The 10717-nt window shown below is 46.4% G+C and overlaps 1 long non-coding RNA gene across 1 annotated transcript in view; it reads left to right on the top strand.

Annotated features, from left to right (window-relative positions):
* Nucleotides 1-8701, top strand: part of LOC114817846 — a 30649-nt gene extending 21948 nt beyond the window's left edge. The window contains exon 3 of the long non-coding RNA XR_005659946.1: nt 8410-8701. This is a non-coding gene — a long non-coding RNA (uncharacterized LOC114817846). The remainder of the gene's footprint in view (nt 1-8409) is intronic.
* The last annotated feature ends 2016 nt before the right edge of the window (nt 8702-10717 follow it).

Below are 10717 nucleotides of genomic sequence, written 5' to 3' on the forward strand. Positions count from 1 at the left end.
CTGTGTGACGTGTTACTGTGCGCTCAATAAACCTTCTCCAAATGTCTTCGAGTCGTTTCGGACCCAAAGCGACGCCACGGACACACTGTCTTCAAAACACCCCATCTTCTGTCATAAGGGCGTATGTGTATCCACGGAGTTTTCTCGGTAAATATACGGAAGTGGTTTACCACGCAGTAAAAACTTGAGCCTCCGCCATTGTCTTTGTTCCACGTTTTGGTCTCTCGGTCCTCCGCCTCTGACTCTTTGCCGGGCCACTGCCGTCCAGCAAGGATAATCGACTTTGACTCTTCGGCTTAGTCCTTTCCATCACGGGTAGCCCTATGTGGCCCAGCTCTAAGCCTTATCAGCCGACCCAAACTCTCCTGCCACGATAAGGCATCGATTCACAGAGGGCTCAATAAATTCATTCCCTGCCCACCATAATAATGATGGTATTTGGTAAGCGCTTACTATGTGCCAAGCACTGTTCTAAGCACAGGGGTAGATATAAGGTAATCAGTCTTAATCCCCATTTTACGGATGAGGTAAATGAGGCACAGAGAAGGTAAGTGGCTTGCCCAAGGTCACACAGCAGGCAAGATTAGAACCCACGTCCTCTGACTCCCAAGCCCACGCTCTTTCCACTAAGCAACGAAGAGATTTACCATCTAAGTGAATTTGAGTTATTCATTCGATCGTATTTATTGAGCGCTTACTGTGTGCAGAGCACTGTACTAAGCACTTGGAAGAGTACAATACAACAATAAACAGACACATTCCCTGCCTTCACATGTTCAACCATTTTTCAACAACAGTAAGTCAGTCAGTCAGTCAGTCAATCGGATTTATCAAGCGCTTACCATGTGCAAAGCACTGTACTAGGGGTCTACAGTCTAATTCCACAGGCAAATGTGCTTTAAGGATAGGAGCATTTTGACATCTGTTTCCTTAAGCAATGCAGGAAAATGAAATGTATCTTAGTCATGAGAGAAATTCTTGCCCTTAGAGCGCAGAGGTGATGTCTCAAGTAAGTAATCAAACGCTACGTTTGGCTGCTTTTTTTTGTTTTCAATTCTCCCTCTGGGGTTGAGATTGTCAGAATTGGTCTCAGTAATGCTCATTCACCAGATTAATGCTCTAAACTGTCAGCTCCGAGTTTTAATCTCGGCTTTGAGACCAGTACGGGTAAGATTGGAACTGGGTTCTGATCCTGGCTCTGCCACCTGTCCGCTGTGTGACCTTGGGCAAGTCAGTTGACTTCTCTGGGCCTCAGTTCCCTCATCTGTAAAATGGGGATTATGACGGTGAGCCCCATGTGGGACCCGGACTGCATCCAACTGGATTAGCTTGGATCTACCCCAGCGCTTAGTACAGTGTCTGTCACATAGAAAGCGCTTAACAAATACCATAAAAAAATGAGGAAGTGTCTAAGTAAGTCCATATGTACAGAAGTGCTTTGGGTGATTGACACAGAAGGACTAAGGTAGTAAATGGGAAGATATGACCTCGGGAGAAGAAAAATTAATCGGGGAAAGCCTCTTGGAGGAGATGTGATTTCAGAAGGACTTAAAACTGAGGCAGCAAAGATCAAGTGGATTTGAAAAAGGATTTGAAAAGGAGAAAGTTCCAGGCAGGAGGAAGAGGCCAGGAAAGGGATCGGAAACAAGAGAAATAAGGAGGAGGCAGTGATTGAGTTCGCTTGAGAGGAATGACAGGTGCAAGCTGGGGTCTAGTGGGAGAAGAGAGTGGATGAGTAAGAGGAAGAGAGCTGATGGAGACCCTGGAAGCAAATGATTAGAAGAAGTTTTTGCTTGGGCAGAGAGGAAAGGGACTCGAGGATTTTGATGCGATATGCAGAACAGCATTTCTGCTGTTCGAGGCAAATGATTGAGGCAACAGGGAAGTTTGGTATCTGTAGCATCAGTGATATTAGAAGTCAGTCAGTCATAAGTGTGGAGGACTTACCATGTGCAGAACACTGTACTAAGCACTTGGGAGAGTACAATGCAATGATAAAATATTCATTCAATAGTATTTATTGAGCGATTACTATCTGCAGAGCACTGTACTAAGCGCTTGGAATGAACAAGTCAGCAACAGATAGAGACAGTCCCTGCCGTTTGACGGGCTTACGATCTAATCGGGGGAGACGGACAGACGAGAACAATGGCAATAAATAGAGTCGAGGGGAAGAACATCTCGTAAAAACAATGGCAACTAAATAGAATCGAGGCGATGTACATTTCATTAACAAAATAAATAGGGTAATGAAAATATATACAGTTGAGCAGACGAATACAGTGCTGAGGGGATGGGAAGGGAGAGGGGGAGGAGCAGAGGGAAATGGGGGGAAAAGAGGGTTAAGCTGCAGAGAGGTGAAAGGGGGGGCGGTAGAGGGAGTAGAGAGAGAAGGGGAGCTCAGTCTGGGAAGGCCTCTTGGAGGAGGTGAGTTTTAAGTAGGGTTTTGAAGAGGGGAAGAGAATCAGTTTGGCAGAGGTGAGGAGGGAGGGTGTTCCGGGACCGCGGGAGGACGTGGCCCGGGGGTCGACGGCGGGATAGGCGAGACCGAGGGACGGTGAGGAGGTGGGCGGCGGAGGAGCGGAGCGTGCAGGGTGGGCAGTAGAAAGAGAGAAGGGAGGAGAGGTAGGAAGGGGCAAGGTGATGGAGAGCCTTGAAGCCTAGAGTGAGGAGTTTTTGTTTGGAGCGGAGGTCGATAGGCAACCACTGGAGTTGTTTAAGAAGGGGAGTGACATGCCCAGATCGTTTCTGCAGGAAGATGAGCCGGGCAGCGAAGTGAAGAATAGACCGGAGCGGGGCGAGAGAGGAGGAAGGGAGATCAGAGAGAAGGCCGACACAGTAGTCTAGCCGGGCTATAACGAGAGCCCGTAGCAGTAAGGTAGCCGTCTGGGTGGAGAGGAAAGGGCGGATCTTGGCGATATTGTAAAGGTGAAACCGGCAGGTCTCGGTAACGGATAGGACGTGTGGGGTGAATGAGAGAGACGAGTCAAGGATGACACAGAGATTGCGGGCCTGAGAGACGGGAAGGATGGTCATGCCATCCACGGTGATAGGAAAGTCTGGGAGAGGACCGGGTTTGGGAGGGTCCCTGTCCACAATGAGCTTACAGTCTAGAGAAGGGGAGATAGACATCAATACAAATGAATAAATGACAGATAGGGACACGCGCGCTGTGGGCCTGGGAGGGGACGAATAAAGGAAGCGAGTCAAGGTGAGGCAGAAGGAAGTGGGAGAAGAGGACAGGAGGGCTTAGTCAGGGAAGGCCTCTTGGAGGAGATGGGCCTTCGGTAAGGCTCTGAACTCGGGGGGAGAGTCACCGTCTGACGGATATGAAGAGGGAGGGCATTCCAGGCCAGAGGCAGGATTTGGACAAGAGGTCAGCAGCGAGATAGATGAGATAAAGGTTAGCATTAGAAGAGCAAAATGTGCAGGCTGGGTTTTTGTAGGCGAGTAGCCAGGTGAGATAGGATGGGGCAAGGGGATTCCTCTCTCTCTCATTCAACCCACATATTCAATCCATCGCAATATCGCTAAAATCTCCCCTCTCCTTTCCATCCATACTTCTACCACGTTAATCCAGTCACTCATCCTATCCCGCCTAGGTTACTGCATCGTTCTCCTTGCTGACCTCCCAGCCTCCTGTCTTTCCCCACTCCAGTCCTTTCATTCGTTCATTCATTCAATCACATTTATTAAGCACCTACTGTGAACATAGCACTCTACGAAGCGCTTGGAAAAGTACAATACAACAATAAATAGTGACAATCCCCGCCCACAACGAGCTCACAGTCTCACTCTGCTGCCCGGATCATTTTTCTACAGAAACGTTCTGGACACATCACCCCGCTCCTCAAAAAACTCCATGGTTGCCCATCCAACTCCAAATCAAACAAAAACTCCTCTTCACTGGCTTTAATGCAGTCCGTCACCTTTCCCCCTCCTACCTCACCTTGCTTCTCTCCTACTACAGCCCAGTCCACACACTCCGCTCCTCTGCCGCTAACCTTCTCACTGAGCCTCCATCTCACCTGTCATGCCGCCGACCCCTTGCCCACGTCCTGCCTCTGGCCTGGAACGCCCCCCCTTCTCCAACCCGACAAACAATTACTCTTCCCCCCTTCAAAGCCTTATTGAAGGCACATCTCATCCAAGAGGTCTTCCCAGACTAAGCCCCACTTTTCCTCATCTCCCAAGCCCTTCTGCGTTGCCTTGACATGTTCCCTTTGCTCTTCCCCGCTCCTAGCCCCACAGCACCTATGTACATAGCTGTAATTTTATTTATTTGTATCCATGTCTGTCTCCCCCACTCTAGTCTGTGAGCTCATTGTGGGCGGGGAATGTGACTACTGTTGTATTGTACTTTTCCAAGCACGTAATACAGTGCTCTGCACATGGTAAGCGCTCAATAAATACGACTGAATGAATTAAATTGGGAAACGAAGAGTTGAGAAAATTAGGTGGGGTCAAAAGAGCGAAGGTCTCTGTGGGGGAAAAGCATAGATTTGTGAGGAGGAGGTGTGTGAGAGAGAAGGCAGTTGAGATTGTGCTCAGATAGAGGGATTCCAGAGTTGATGAGGGTAGAGATGTGCAGTGGCTAGAGATGATGAGATCAAATGTGTGTCCGGTTTGGTGAGTGGGTGAGGTGGGGGTGGGGGAGGAGGTCAGCGGAGTTGAAGAACAATAGAAAGCAGGCAGTGGAAGGGTCATCGGGAACATGTGTATGGATGTTCAGGTCCCCAAAGATCAGTGTAGGGATGGAAAAAGAGAGAAGGAATGTGAGAAAGGGATCAAAATGGTTCAAAAAGTTGGAGGTTGGACCTGGGGGACGGTAGACGACCGTGACAGGAATCTGGAGAGGGTGGTAGAGGCAGATGATATGGGCTTCAAAGGAAAGGAAAGAAACTAATGGGGGAGCTGGAATGGTGAGAAAGCGGCACTGGGGCGCTAGAAGGAAGCTGACATGTCCTCCTTTCCCAGTGAGTCTGGGGAAGTGGGAGAAGATGAGGCCTCCTCTGGAGAGAGCAGCAGAGGAGACCCTGTCATCTTGGGGGAGCCAGGCTTCACTGATGGCGAGGAGGAGGAGTGACTGGTTCAGGAACAAGTCAAGGATGAAGGGAAGCTTCCTTGTGATGGAGTGGGGCTTTCCACAGGCCGCATTTGGCTGAGGCTGTGGGGAGGGGGATGGCGCGAGGGGAGGGGTTGGATGGGAGAGAGTTGATGGGGGCCGGCATGGGGGTAAGGGAGCGAGGGGTGGTTCTGAGACAGGAGGACGGGGGTGGAGGGCGTTGGCACAAAGTTTGGGGAGAGGTTAGACGGAGGAGGAAGAAGGAGAGGTGTGATAGGAGGAAGAGGAGGAGTAATAGAAGCAGCAGGCCTAGTGGACAGAGGATGAGACTGGGCATCAAAAAGTTGTGGGTTCTAATCCCGTTTCTACCACTTGTCTGCTGTGTGATCTCAGGCAAGTCACTTCACTTTTCTTTGCCTCAGTTTCCTCATCTATAAAATGGAGATTAAGATGGTGAGCCCTAAATGGGACAAGTTCTGTGTCCAACCCGATGACTCGTATCCACCTCAGCTCTTAGTACAGTGTCTGGCATACAGTAAGTGCTTAAATACCAGAATTATTATTAGTAGATATAATAATAGTATTTATCAAATGTCCTCTTGGTGCGGTGCCTTGGACTAGGTACCCGGGAAGTACAGGATGAGGAAGTGAAACGTTTCCTGTCCACAAGGAACTTACACTCTAATGGGGAAGACAGGGTGAAACGTGGACTGGAGAGGGGCGAGTCTGAAGGCAGCTATCCCGTGAGGAGGCCAGAACCAGGGTGGTGGCCATTTTGATGGAGAGGAAACCGGGGGGAAAGCCGAGAACTGTTACGGAGACAAAATGGATGGAATTTATCGACAGACCTGATGGAGGAATTGAAAGAGCAGGAGGTTCCTTCTTCCCCTGTCTTTTCTTACCTGGAAGAGCCGAGAGGCAAAGGACAATTGCCGGAAAGAAAGAAATGTTTTTGGAAAGCAAGGAGCGAGGACATCCTGAGGGGAGTAAGGTGGGGTTTGAAAGGCCATTGCTGAAATGAAGGAGATGGCTCGGTGGGTGATCAATCGGAGGCTTTTTCAAAACCCCCAGGACTGTGGGAAAGATTAGAGTCAGAAAAAAGGAATGAAAAGAGTCAATCGTTTGTCTCCTTGGAAACTTTCTCTCATATTTACATCTCTCTAAGGCCCTGTTTTTCCACCCATAGGGTTACGGGATAAAAATTAGATCTCTGTATGAGTAGTATAATTTTAAATTCAATACTCACGTGGTATCTACTCTAGAAAATCTCTTCATATTTCTGCTGTCTACATGGATTTTATGGGAGCGTTTATTGCCCCGTGGATCCGAGGCATTCCGGGATGTCATAAACGACTTATTCCATGTTTCCTGGATGCTTTAAAGGACCTGGTGAAATTCTTCCTCCAACCAATAGGTTCAGAATATCTGACTTAACAAAGGGACACTGTCCGGAGTCAAAACGTATTGTAGCGAAAGAAGAACAATTACATAGGAACCCATTTTGAGAACATGTTCGAGATCTATGATGGATGCTTCTCAGTAGGAGAGCTAACGTCAGCATATCTGTGTTCAGCTTGGCAGAGCTGTATAAGAAGTACTTAAATGAAGTGATGGTGTCCGTAAAAATTGGGATTTAATAAGTGTGGTAAAATCACAGGTTTCTTCAGACAAATAGTAAAAGTTGATGGAATGGAGAGGAGGGATTCATCGTTTTAAAACTCTTCATCTATTCTAGGGTAGCCCATGGGATCGTTCATTTTAATTTGGACCACTTCGGAAATAGAAATGAAGAGTTAAAAAGATTTCATGGCTTTTTCACTACATTAGTCTCCATTTGACATTTTGAGTCTCTACCTCATTGCCCGCAGCCATTTCCTGTGATAAACTGGTCGATCAATCAATCCATCAAGGAAAAGAGGAGAAGTGAATGGAAGTTGCCAAGACTGTTCTTGTCTCAGCAATAGAATTAGAGAAAGGAGGTATTAATTAGAACCTGTGGAAGTAGCATGGTCTAATGGAAAGAGCATGGGCCTGGGAGGCAGAGGACCTGGTTCTCATCCTGGCTCCGCCCCTTGCCTCCTGGGTGACCTTGGGCAAGTCATTTCACTTCTCTGTGCCTCAATTTCCTCAACTGTAAAACAGGGATTCAATATCTGTTCTCCCTCCAACTTGGATTTGCACCCCTTTATTTATCCCTGCCTCAGCTTCATGGTTCCTATATCCATAACCAAAATTTATTTATTTATATTAATATCTGTCTCCCCGCCTCTAGACCGTAAGCTCATTGTGGGCAGGGAACATTCTATCAATTATCTTATTGTACTCTCCCAAGCGCTTAGTATAGTGCTCTGCACACAGTAAGCACTCAATAAATATGATTGATTGACTTTGACTGTGAGACCATATGGGACAGGAACTGTATCTGACCTGATTAGCTCGTATTTACCTCAGTGCTTAGAATAGTGCCTGAAACATAGTACATGTGTAACAAATACCATTAAAAAAAAAAAAAGGAACTGCATCTTTAGGAAAACCTACCATTTGGAGTTTAAATTTGAACTTGGTTCTTCCATACCTGTGCATTCTGCTTCAGTTTAAATTTCTCTTGGCTTCAGTTCATCTTTAGGGATAATCTTTTGGGTTTTGATGAGTGCCTCCATTCAATGCAATCAGGGCCAGGTGCACAAACTCTTCACTTTGAGATCGAACTGAGGAGCTGGGAGAGACTGAGAAAGAAAAAGTGTAAATGAAGGGAGGAGGGAAAAGAGAGAATGGAAGAGGTAGGAAGAGAATAATAGTTATAATGGTGGTATTTCTTTAGTCCATATTCTGTGCCAGACACTAAACGGAGTGCTGGGGTAGACACAAGTTAACCAAATTAATGAATCCCCATTTTACAGATGAGAAAACCGAGGCTCAGAGATGTGAGGTCCAAGGTCTCACGGACGACAAGGAAAGACACTTGATGACTATGTTGGTAGGGAAATTTGTAAACCTGGTCCTGATTGGCAGGGAGGGAAATTGGGGGTGGTGGGCATGGGGTGAGATGGGATAGAGAAAATAAAAGACATTAAAATAGATAATTTAAGAATAAAACATTCTGGAGATGGAGTGATGGATTGGGGAGGGGAGAAAAGAGCTGTCCTGGCTGATAAGGGAATTCAAATCTCTAAAACCGCTAACCGAGCTCAAGGTTCCTCACCAATAGATTCATCTGAAATATTTTCCTCCGTGTCGCATTCAGATTCAAACAGATGTTCTCCTCTGTGGGGGGAGGGGGGGGCGGTGGGGGGGAGGAAAAGGGGGGAATCTGCTCTTAAAATGAAAATCGAATTGCTTTGCAGGTATATTATCCCAGAGATTTGCCATCAGGTTGAAACAGAGACAGAAGTTGATGATCAACGGCACTGTCATCAGACTGCAATGCCCATCCAGATAACGGGAATGAGAATTTGGTAATGAACCTTTCCAAACCACTGGACGGGTCAGAGAAGCGAAGAGTATCATATGCTAATTCCCCTCCTCCCTTCCTCCTTCCCATAGAGTTTTGGCGGTTGGCTGAAAAAATGATAGAAGAAAAGCTTTAGTCTCCATCCCTGTCCTTTTTACCCTTCAAAGATTATCAGTCAATCGATCGATCAGTGGTAATTTTTTTTAACGACATTTATTAAGTGCTTTCTATGGGCCGGACTCTGTTCTAAGTGCTGGGGAGAAACCAAGCTAATCAGGTTGGGCACAGTCCCTGTCCCACATGGGGCGCACAGTCATTACCCCCATTTTACAGATGAGGAGACTGAGGCACGGTGAAATAACTTGCCCAAGGTCACCCAGCAGACAAGGCGCAGAGCAGGGATAAGAACCCAGATCCTCTGTGCTCTTTCCACTAGGCTGAGCGGCTTCCCGACCTATTGAGCACTTATTCCTTGCAGAACGCCGTGCGTAGCACTTAAGGGGGTACAACCCAACAGAGAAGACAGCGATCGGTTTTTCCAAAGTTGAAAATCTTTTTAGAATCGCATGGGTCAACTTAAACGTACATACCTTAAAAGCCTAATCTTCGGGCTGCAGTTTCTGCTTATCACGACGTGGACTCAAGTGTTTCTGCCCCTATGTTCTATGAATACATTCTTTTGGTGGAATCTGTTTTTGGCTCCTATGTTCCACATACACACGGTGGAATCTATGACGCGTCTACATTTTTAGCATCACTGTCATTCTATTTATTCCGCAGGAAGTTTGGGTCTGATTCAATTAAGGGTTTTAATTAGTTTTTATTGTTTCAAACAAAGAAGAAAATGCATTACAAATGTTATGCCATTGTGTTGTCCTTTATTAAACAATCACATCAGCTGATGATGTTCCCAACTTCCTTCCAGGAGTCGGATGGGATGCCGTGGAGCTAAGAGGCTCTCATTCTTGCTGAGTTATTTTCTTTTTTTCCTGGAATTGTCTTCTCCCCTCCCCACTTAGGCCCTTTGATAAGCAGTTGAAGTGGAGAAAACAAAATTTCCCTCTTCTCCTGAAACTCTGACTCTCTCCAGAGTCATGTTCCATTACTAGGGGGCCAGTGGATAGAGTCCGGGCCTGGGAGTGAGAAGGATCCGGATTCTAATCGCAACTCTGTCACATGTCTGCTGTTTGACCTTGGGCAAGTCACTTGACTTCTCCGGCCTCAGTTCCTGCAGATGTAAAATGGGGATGAAGACTGTGAGCCTCATGTGGGACATGGACTGTGACCAACACGATTTGCTTGTCTCTACCCCAGCATTTAGTACAGTGCCTGGCACATAGTAAGTGCTTAAAAAATACCACTGTTATTATGACTACTGTTACTCTTATTACCAGGAAAGGCTAAATTTCTTTGAGTCCGCTATACCAGGAAAGATATGGCTATGTTAATAGGGAAATTTGTAAAACTGGTCCTGATTGGGAGAGAGGGAAATTGGGGTGTTAATCTTTTTTCCACACTTTCCTAATGATGATGATGATAATAATAATAATAATGATAGTAATAATATTTACTAAGCCCTTGCAATGGGCCAGGTATTATATTGGGGTAGATACAAGATAGCCAGGTTGAAGACAGTCATTCAATCACATTTATTATTATTATTGTTAATAATGATAATAATAATAATGCTTATTAAGAGCTTACTCTGTGCCATGCACTGTTTAAGCACTGGGGCAGACACAAGTTAATTAAGCTGGACACAGTCCCTGTCCCACATGGGGCTCACACTCTTCATCTCCATTTTACAGATGACAGAACTGAGGCCTAGGAAATTTAAGTGATTTGCCCAAGGTCACAAAGTAGACATGTGGCAGAGATGGGATTAGAACCTAGATCTTCCCGACTCCCAGGCCCGGGCTCTATAATAATAATAATAATTATAATAATGGTGGTATTTGTTAAGCGCTTATTATGTGCCAAGCACTGTTTTAAGCACTGGGGTAGATACAGGATAATCAGGTTGTCCCACGTGAGGCTCACAGTCTTAATCCCCATTTTCCAGATGAGGTAAATGAGGTACCGAGAAGTTAAGTGACTTACCGAAAGTCATACAGCTGACAGGTGGCGGAACCGGGATTAGAACTCATGACCTCTGACTTCTGAGCCCATGCTCTTTCCACTGAGCCATGCTGCTTGCAGTG

This window comes from Ornithorhynchus anatinus, chromosome 1 (assembly GCF_004115215.2).
Source record: "Ornithorhynchus anatinus isolate Pmale09 chromosome 1, mOrnAna1.pri.v4, whole genome shotgun sequence".
Lineage (NCBI taxonomy): Eukaryota > Metazoa > Chordata > Mammalia > Monotremata > Ornithorhynchidae > Ornithorhynchus > Ornithorhynchus anatinus.